Source organism: Pinus tabuliformis, chromosome 5_2 (genome assembly GCF_031772625.1).
Source record: "Pinus tabuliformis cultivar Carrire ecotype Pingquan chromosome 5_2, CPIR1, whole genome shotgun sequence".
NCBI lineage: Eukaryota > Viridiplantae > Streptophyta > Pinopsida > Pinales > Pinaceae > Pinus > Pinus tabuliformis.
In genome coordinates, this window is record NC_142306.1 from 415,846,964 (window position 1) to 415,856,773 (window position 9,810).

At 39.3% G+C, this 9,810-nt stretch overlaps 1 pseudogene; it reads right to left on the bottom strand.

Moving 5' to 3' along the window:
* Nucleotides 1–5,609: 5,609 nt before the first annotated feature.
* Nucleotides 5,610–5,951, bottom strand: LOC149159309 (jasmonate-induced oxygenase 2 pseudogene; annotated as a pseudogene).
* Nucleotides 5,952–9,810: the final 3,859 nt, after the last annotated feature.

Sequence of the window (9,810 nt, forward strand, 5' to 3'; positions counted from 1 at the left end):
AATCGATCAATTTCGAAGTATCTTATCAAGTGGAAGAACTTATCCGTTGAAGATTCCACATGGGAGGATGAGAATTTTATACAGAAGCATCCAAAACTACTCAAGCATTGAGGACAACACTTCTTTGAAGGAGAGGGGCATGTTGGGTCCCTATAATACTAGTGATTACCCCATTACTATTGTAGTTGTATCCCTTATTAATATTGTTGTGCCCCTATTGTCCCCATATTGTTATTACTGTGCCCCATAGAATCCCTCTATTGTTATTTTTGTGGCTTTATATTATTATTGTTAGGTCGGCTGGGTTATATTGTGACTCCTTAGATTCCTATATATAGAAAAGAGGTTTTGTCATTTGAATCATCTAAGAATAGTTCATTTGTGTAATGTAAAGAGGTTTCCCCCTCGAAGAGGCTGAATTCTAAGGCATTGATCTATCTTTTCTATCTTTTTGTGAGCTGGTTTCATAACATTTTATCCAAACAAGAGTGCAAGGATAAGAGAAGGTTATCCATTCCATTTTCCTATTAGGGTCTTAATGCCTCTAGTGTTGGTCTGTAATATTGTCTTTCCTGTATTGGTTCACCATGAGTTTTCCTTGTTCCTGGTACCTGTGCTGCAGGGGAAGATAATTAGGACTTTCAAGCTTGGGAAGTTGTTGCCAAGAATCTTCCCAAAAGAGAGATGTGTTACCATTGTAGATTTCCCAGAAGCAGTGATGTTGTATGATGTTTTGATTAGCCTTTGCCAAGTTCCAAATGGGGGAACCGGCTGGAGGGTTAGTCATTCGAATGAGATCCCGAGGGCACCAGTTTTCAGCATACTTGGCTTTCCAAAGTCTGGCCCAGGGTGTCTATGGTTATTTGACCCATATCCACCAGAGTTTGGTCCCACAGGCTTTTTCTTCTGTGTCCGGGTCTTGAAGTACCAAACCCCCTAGGATCTTGGGTTTACAAAGTTTTTCCCAAGCTGCTAGAGCCCATTTCTGTTTATCAAATTTTGCATACCATAAGAATATTCTTTGAATGTTTATAATCTTCTAGAGGACTCCTTTGGGATCCAAGAGGATGGAAATCATATACTGAGGGATGGCTTGTAGGACAGCCTTAGTCAGGACAAGCCGGCCAGCAAAGTTAAGGACCCTATTAGTCCAGTGATTACTCCAATTTTCGAGGTTGGAGAGTAGTTTCTCCCAGTGGATCTTTTTCCAGGGTTTATCAATGAGAGGGATACCTAGATACTTAGAGGGAAGGCTTTTCCTTCTGAACCCAAGGATAGCAGTAAGATTTTTCTGGATCGCTAAGTGAGTATTGAAAAAGAAAATGGAGGATTTGTCCAAATTAAGGTCCATACTTGTTGCTTGACTAAAGAGATTAAGAATAGCTTTAAAACCTTGGGCTTCACGAACCGTTGGAGTTCCATTGAGCATGGTATCATCCACAAATTGTTGATAAGTAGTGGCCAGGCAGGGTGGCAGGGGTTGGAGGCCTTGGATAAGGTCTCTCTCCTTTGCAGTTTTAATGATGCGACTTAGGCCTTCCATCAAAATTACAAAAAGAAAAGGGGAAATGGGATCCCCTTGATGAATGCCTCTAGAGGGGGCAAAGGGGAAGGTGGAAGCTCCATTGACCAAGATGGAAAAGCTAGGGGATTTGACTAGGGCTAGAATCCAGTTGATCCATCGTTGGCCAAATCCTAAGGCTTCTAGAATGGCTTCCAGATATCTCCAACTGACCTTGTCATAGGATTTTGAGAGGTCCAACTGAATGATCATACTTGCTTTTTTCTCGGATTGAAGAGTGTGAACCATTTCCTGTGCTAGCAGGACATTATCCATGATCTGTCTACCCTCCATGTAGCCATATTGCTCCTCTGAGATTATCAAAGGAAGAATAGGCTTCAGTTTGTTGGCCATTACTTTGGAGATAATCTTATAAAGAACATTGCACAGAGTGATAGGTCGAAATTTTGAAGGGGTGCATGCTGCCTCCTCTTTGGGAATAAGGGCGATGAAGGTAGAATTAAGGGATTTGAGGATGGAAGAAGATTTTTGGGAATCTTCCACCACCTCCCACACTTCCAATCGCACAATTTCCCAACAATATTTATAAAAATCAATGGTGAAACCATCCGGTCCTGGTGCCTTTCCATTAGGCATCTCTTTCACTGCTTCTTCCACCTCCTCCATGGTAACAGGGCGGTCTAAAGATTTATTTTGATCTTCAGTAATTAACCTTGGTATGGAGGTCATGACTTCCCTAATAGCCTCTTCCCTATTAGTGTCTGGTTCCATTGCTATGTGGCTAAAGTGATCAATGAGGAGGGAGGAAATATCCTGATGAGAGTGGAGGGGAGTACCTTGTTCATCCTTCAACTAGGTGATTTTGTTGGCACACCTATAATCTATAGCCAAACGATAGAAAAACTTGGTGTTTTTTCCCCTTCCTTGAGCCATTGAATGCAAGACTTTTGTCTCCATATTATTTCCTCCTACTGGCATCTTTCATTCCATTTCTACATGAGGATTCGCTCTATGTTGATGGAATCCTGGGTGATGTCCCCTTTGAACCATGTTGTGTGGATCTGTGCCATCTGTTCCTCCAGGGCATGTTTGTCCTTGAAGATGTTCCCAAAGACCTCTTGGTTCTAGGACTTTAGCCGAGTTTTGAGGTGCCTTAATCTGGCTTGGAACCGGTACATTTTGGTGCCCCTGGTGTCTAGCTGCTCATGCCACCAGTGTTTGATTTTAGAAGTGAATTCTGAGTGGCTTAACCAAAATTTTTCAAACCTAAAAGGTCTGTTTGTCAGAGTGCCAAGGATGGCTGTGTCCATGGTGATGGGCCAATGATCAGAGCCTCCACAAGGAATAATGTCCGATTCTACAGTGACCCCCTCAAGGAGGGTGGCTTCTGCTATAAGAAAAGGGTCTAGTCTTGAGGCAATTTGTCTTTCTCCTCCTCTTTAGTTATTCCAGGTGTATAGCGGCCCCATTTTTGGGGAGGATATCAACAAGATTTGTTGTTCTAATGAAGCTATTGAATTCCTCTGCATCTCAATTTAGTGTTCTATCCCTCCTTTCTTTTCTGTTGGTGAGGTAATCATGTTAAAATATCCTCCATAGATAGATTTAGCCGTAGGATGTCTACGTTGCATCTTGGAGAGGTGATCTAACATCAATAGTTTATCCTTTAGTCTTTGGGGGATGTAAATATTAGTACACGAGTATGTATTGGATTCCCCTATGATTTGCATTTCCAGGGAGATGTATGATCTGGAAGCCTCTGCATTTATAAGATGGAGGGCATGGGGATTCCAGAGAGTGGCCAAGCCTCTCTCCATTCCATTCCCTTCCACTTCCATGTATTCCATTCTTTTTCCTAAATTTCTGCTTATCCCTTTCATTTTTTGGCTGGAGCACTTGATTTCTTGTAAAAAAATCATGTCAGGATTTTCATTTTTGACTTTTTTTCTTAGAAGCCTTTGTTTCCTTTTTCTGTTTAGCCCTCTAGCATTCCATGAAAGAATCTTCATAATTAACAGGATTTTTAAGAGGATATCATGAAGGCCTCAAGGGATTTCATCTTACCCGAGTTAAGGAGCATCTGACCTAGCTATTGAAGTGCTTCATTGTTTGTTCGCCGACCTCTCTTCTTCCTATGTTTGGCATTGGTATTTGTTTGATGTAATCCTTGGGCCTTAATGCCCAGACCCTTTATGGCACCAAAGCCTCTTTTCTGCCCTTTGAGTTCTACATCTTGCCTTGCTAGGAAGAGAGAATTTACTCTGGCTACTTCCTCCTCTAGGATATGTTCCATTCCTTTTTGCTTCCATTGCTTTATCATGGTATTGAGATCCATGCCCTCCCTCTCTAGTATGTCACTGAGTTCCATATCCTCTGTTCCTATTTCACTGGCTATCATTTCCGCATCTTCTTCTAAGTCTTTTGTCAACTCATAAACTTGTAGGGCCTCATTTGTCAGTTTTGGATTGGGATCTTGGGCTTCATGTATGGGAGCATCCTGGATTTCCTACATTAGGTTTTGTGCTTATGGGGCTTCGGCTACCACTGTTCCAGACCCACGAACTTCAAAGGCATTGACTGTGCTCTTGATGGAGGTGCTTGCTTTGGGTTGGTGTTTCTGATTAGCTCGTTGTCTCCCATTTGGATGGGTGAAACCTTCCCGATCCTTGCCTGAGTTTTCTTTGGCTTTCTCGATTGGCTTATTCATTAGGTATTCCCTAAACAAGTGTCCATGTTCGTGGCACTTCCAACACTGAAAGGGGATTTGTTCATAATCTATGGCTTGGAAGAAGACTTCATCTCTAAATTCTAGCCATAGACTTTCATGTAATGCACCTGAAACATCCATTTCAACACATATTCTTGCACAAGATGTGTACCTTTTTTGTATGGTAGCCTCTGAGGCTTGGATGAAGGCTCCCAGTTTGTTGCCTATTTTTTCCAACGCTGCAAGTCTCCAGTAGTCAATGGGGAGAGAGAATAGGCGAATCCAAACAGGTACATGCGTGAAATTTTCCTGTTCTGGTGCAAATTTGGGTTTCTAGGGTCTCATATAGAGGTCTACCGAGGCATAAAAATATGATCCTCCATCAAAAATGTGATCCTTGTTTTCCAGGTTTGCAAAGACTACAGTAAAGAATCCTTTGGCTCCCAGGTGTAGCCTGATATCCCCCTTAGGCTTCCATTGTTGTTTGATCCAGAAGCAGAGGGCTTTTTCTATAGGCCAGAAGCCCATGAACTTACATATCACTGCATGTATTGACATATGGTCTCCGTAAGCTTGCATTTTAGGGTCAGTGATAACAACCCGCAAACTTTCTGTCATTTTGGGCTTGCAGTGCCCCAGGTCCTTCTGTTTTCTGGTCGCTGTGGTAGATCCCTCTAGATCTGTGTCATATTGGGGCAGGGCCTCAGTTTCCACAGTTATTTTGTTTCTTCCTTCTACTTCCCTTGGTGCCTGCTTGAGAATGGGGTTCCTGTTGTCTTTTCTGTCCAGAATATTGATTTCATTGGTTCTTTTTTGACTTTGAGTTTCTTTGGTTTGCCCACCCACCTTTTTCTTCTTGCTTAACTCATCCTTTCCTGCATTTGTAGAGCCAGAGATCTGCACCCCTTCCAATGGGGCCTTCTCTTTATCCATCATTTCTTGTTTGTATGAAGGGGCCCCATTGGACCTTACTCGCCTCATCTGTTGGGCCAGGGCAAGCCCGTGCCTCCACAGCTATGCGAACAGGGCACTACCCTCCGCCAAGCTTGTGACAGTAGACTGTATGCCGACCGGAACCCTAGTTCAGGTCACTCAAAGCTTTTCTCCAACAATGTACATTACAAAGGTGCAAAAGGCATTATTCAAAATTGAGGAACATAATCGAGTGTTAATTACTAAATTAAATTGATTTAACTTCTTAAAACTACATAATTAAATAGGAATAAATATATTAATCTTAGCCAACTTTCTAAATAAAACTCTAGGATAACTAAACACTTCCTAAATTTAGATTATGTGTAAATAAACTGAAACTACATGCCAACGACTCAGAGTAATTACATCCAACAATTAATATCTTACAAGTTTTATGACGAATTGTTATGAATATTGAGGTACCTCGAGTTGATCGCCGATATTGACAACCAGAGTGCCAGGAAGGAATTGCACATCAATCCAGGCTCCATCTTTGCGAATCTGCAACCCTGGGATTTGGTCATGAAGGAGAATTGTGATAGCGACAGGATCAGAATGGGGTGCCACTCCCACCACCAGATCCGGTTGAGGACACAGTGGATAGTAATTTATCCTTATTTGTAGTTCCTTCCTCTCCCTTCCCATGATCTCGTTCAGAGAGTTTTCAGTCTCTAAGCCCAGATCACGAGACAATACCTTCATCAAATATTCAAATAACTTCGAAAACTCTGTGTTGTATTCATCCATAGCTTCCCTGCAACTGTAAAGTTCATCAAACAGGTTAGGCTTTTTCTTTTTCAAGAAATGTTGACAGAATCAGGGTACCTTTATAGAATCCATAATTTTAACCCTGGGAATCCTAGCTACCCGTTTGAAAAATTTAGTGACACAAATACAAATACAGTTTACCAGTGTTGGTGTAACCCCAAACCTCTTCAAAAGACAAATACGGTATCAAAAAACTCAGAGCAAAAGATCAAATTTTGGCTCTATCAAGTCTAGAGAGATCAAATTTCGAGGTTTACATCTCAAGAGATTTAGCTCTATCATGCCTAGAGGGATCAAATCTCTTTTCACTCTAAAAGAAGTTTGCATTTGGTAGATCCAGAGTTAAATAGAATATATTCCACATGTGTTACTTTAAAGTTATTTTCATCTTAACATAGGGTTATTTTTATTTTTATTTTATTTTTACCAAGTGAAAATGTTTACATGACATTGATTACTTTACAACATCTCTCTACCATACATGATTGAAACAATTATATTAAACTTATGTTTAGCTTCATATATTAATATGTAATATATATGAATAATAATTTTATGATATTAATATATATCTTAATATATTAATCTATATTATAAAATATCAAATATAATATTGTCCTAAAATTTATATTATAACATCATATAATTATCTTAAGATCGGATCTACCCATTATCGAGAGGAATCAAATCTCTTTAAAATGAAAACTTTTTTTTTAGTGCAAAACTTGAGAAAATGTTTGCACCTCCATTGATCTCTCTCTCTCTCTCTCTCTCTCTCTCTCTCTCTCTCTCTCTCTCTCTCTATATATATATATATATATATATATATATATGAAAACAATAGTAAAATGATCATCTTGAATATTAGTTGCCTTGATATTCATTCTTTGGAAGTCCTCAATGTGCTCCCCAAGTAAACCCTTTTGTTTGGGATTTATCGATTGGATAAAGAAGGTATTCTCTTTGTATCTTCATCATGTGTTATCAATTCCTTTGTAAAAATTGTAAGTGATAAGTGATTTATGAGAACAAATCCATCGATGCCACACAAAATAATTGGGTTCTAAATATAAAGATGCAATGTATACATTTTGTGTGTTTTGTACATCGTGTAGATCAAAGAATTGCTCCATTTGTAGTATCCATGTTACCAGATGTTTTCCATAAAACTTCCTAAACTTAGAGTCTCTAAAATCATGATTCACATTCCTTTTGTTCTCATCTTGAATTTCATGGAATACCTTATCACCATTAGGTAACATTTCTTCTAGCAACTTTGTCAAAACTTCCTTCAAGCCTTCTATTTCTACTTTTTAACCATCCATCTTAACATTCATCATTGCTTGCAATTCATTTTTGGTTGCTCTTTCTAAGAGCGAAAGTTGTTGTACATGGTCCCATAACTTTGACATACCATGATGCATTTCCTTTGCTTCATGCATCATAGTAGAGCTTTATGAGGGCTTAATGGGTGTAGAATTTTGTTGTTTGGGAGGCATTTTGGAATCAATTAATTATATATATATGCTTTACTATGCCCTTTGAATCACTTCACTAAAAGGAAAATACCTTCAAGTGTAGGTTTTTGCAGAGGCCCTATAAACATAGCCCAAAAATTAATTTGTAGTGGAGGTGGGTGAACATATGTTTTAGCAGATGTTTCTTTGACGATGCGTCTAAATTATTCAAGTGCGCTAATGGTTTATTATGCATACAAGCATAGGAGTACCATGGTGCACCGTAGAATTTTTTTTTTTTTTGAAAAATAAAAATACGCGGTGCGCTAAATACCCAAATGCATCGATGCTTGAATATTCACTAGCATAAAACTCCTTCATATAGTAAAACGTACCAGTGTCATTCGAAAATGATGTCCCAGTGCAGAAAACATATATCAACACCCTGGGGAATCTTATATATCATATCAATAGATGATTTGTAATTTCTAAAAAAAACTAGTGTTATTGTAAAATCACCACACCGGTGCGTTACCAGTAATGTAAAGCCATAGGGCATCTCGATAAAGCACCATGATAATTTTAAGTTTACAAAAAACATGGTGCTTTTGGATATAGCCCACTCCAATGCGCTCCATGAAACATACTGGAGGAGGGTTAAATAAAAAAAACTCTCCTAGACATAATTTTCATTTTTACCATATATAGTGCGGGAGAGCTATGAAGTATCAGTGCCATTCTTTCCACGTGTAAGTGCCCTGACGTTAGTGCTTCTCTTGTTCACCACCTTTCAATACCATGCTCATTGTTTGAGTTTCCAATTTTTTCAAACGATGTGAAATTTTGTTTTTCTCCATTGTATGTCCACAATGCCTCCCTAATGATTAAATGTCCAGGTGATCTTTATGTTTCTTTCTAATTTAATTTTTTAGTGGATTATAATTGCAAATTAGGTTGAATTGCTCATTATTTTTGCAAAAAAAAAAATGATGCGTGGTTCATTCAATATCTTCGCCTCGCACTTGGACCAGTGTCGCAATTGAGTGTGTGAACATAATGCACCACCATTGTGGCAGTGCATTTTGTAAATATAAACGCATCGAGAAAGATGTGAAATATTTTGTGTTGGTGCATCACTCGTAATCCTTTTATATTTACCAAACATGTCGCAAATAAATATTTAAAAATATTCCTATTGTTCGATATGTTTGATAACCTGAACGTATCGTATCGGTACCAACAAGTTATATGTGTGCACGAGTGCACAAGTATGCCGTACCGCTATGAAATGTTAAATTTCTGAAACACCCATGGTGCGTCATACGTATGTGTGCACCGTCACTCGTGTGGTTATAGTATAAAGCGCATAAGCACTAGTGCATGACTGTGTTTTGAGCCCAAAAGTAATTTTTTTTTTTTAATTGAAAGTTATGTTTCCATAGTTATAAATACTTGTTTCGTTTAGTAAAAAAAAAATATTTTACGTATTAGGTTGATGTATTTTATATGTCAATCATGTAGCAGATATGTTAGAAGAGGGAATAGTAGCAGTTGCAGGAGCAACAGGTGGACACATACAATATGATCTCACCATGCGAGACAAAGGGAGAGGGAATTATACCCTTGCCCTATTAGTCCAGCGACCCAAGTGCTCTTGACGAATGTAGGCCTCCACAAGTCCTATGAGGAGGGTACATCCCTGAAGGCGCACTCTATCTTATTGGAGAATCTCATCCACCGATGGAATGTGCAAGAATATGCTTTCTGTGTCGGTCTTGAGTGTTGGTATAGGATTACAGAGGATGACATATACTTTATCATTGGCCCATCCAGGAGAGGGGAGGATTTTCCCTAGTTACCTAATGTCCCGCATGGTGTTGTAGCTGAGAGTCAACTTGCATACACTCAAATATATGTCGGGCCTCATGCGGTCCATCCATCAAATTTTCAAGTTTGTGGTGGAAAGCTACAAATTTTTTCTTTCTCTACATAGGAGGCTAGGTTCCTCTCATTATTAGTCAACACCATTGCACATTCTTGTGGTGATGGCAAGTGCATTAGTTTCCCTCTTTTGTATTGTTTTGATTCTTTGATTTAGGTGCCATCATGCATAAGATGGTCTCCCATTTTATTGAGGAAGTTTTGTATGATTTAGATAGATGTCGTGCGTTGTCAAGACATGGGAGGGAGAACTACCCTTTTGCTTCTAAGCATTTTTGTTTACTTTTTAAGAGGTTTCTGGAGACCAGGCCTACATTTGATCATCACCCTCCTAGGCTGATCACTAAGGAACATATGCGCATGTGGGGGTAGATGATGCCTAAGAGGGGCATGTCGAAGTTTTTGGCCCAGATTTCGGACGAGGCACCAGCACTATTGGC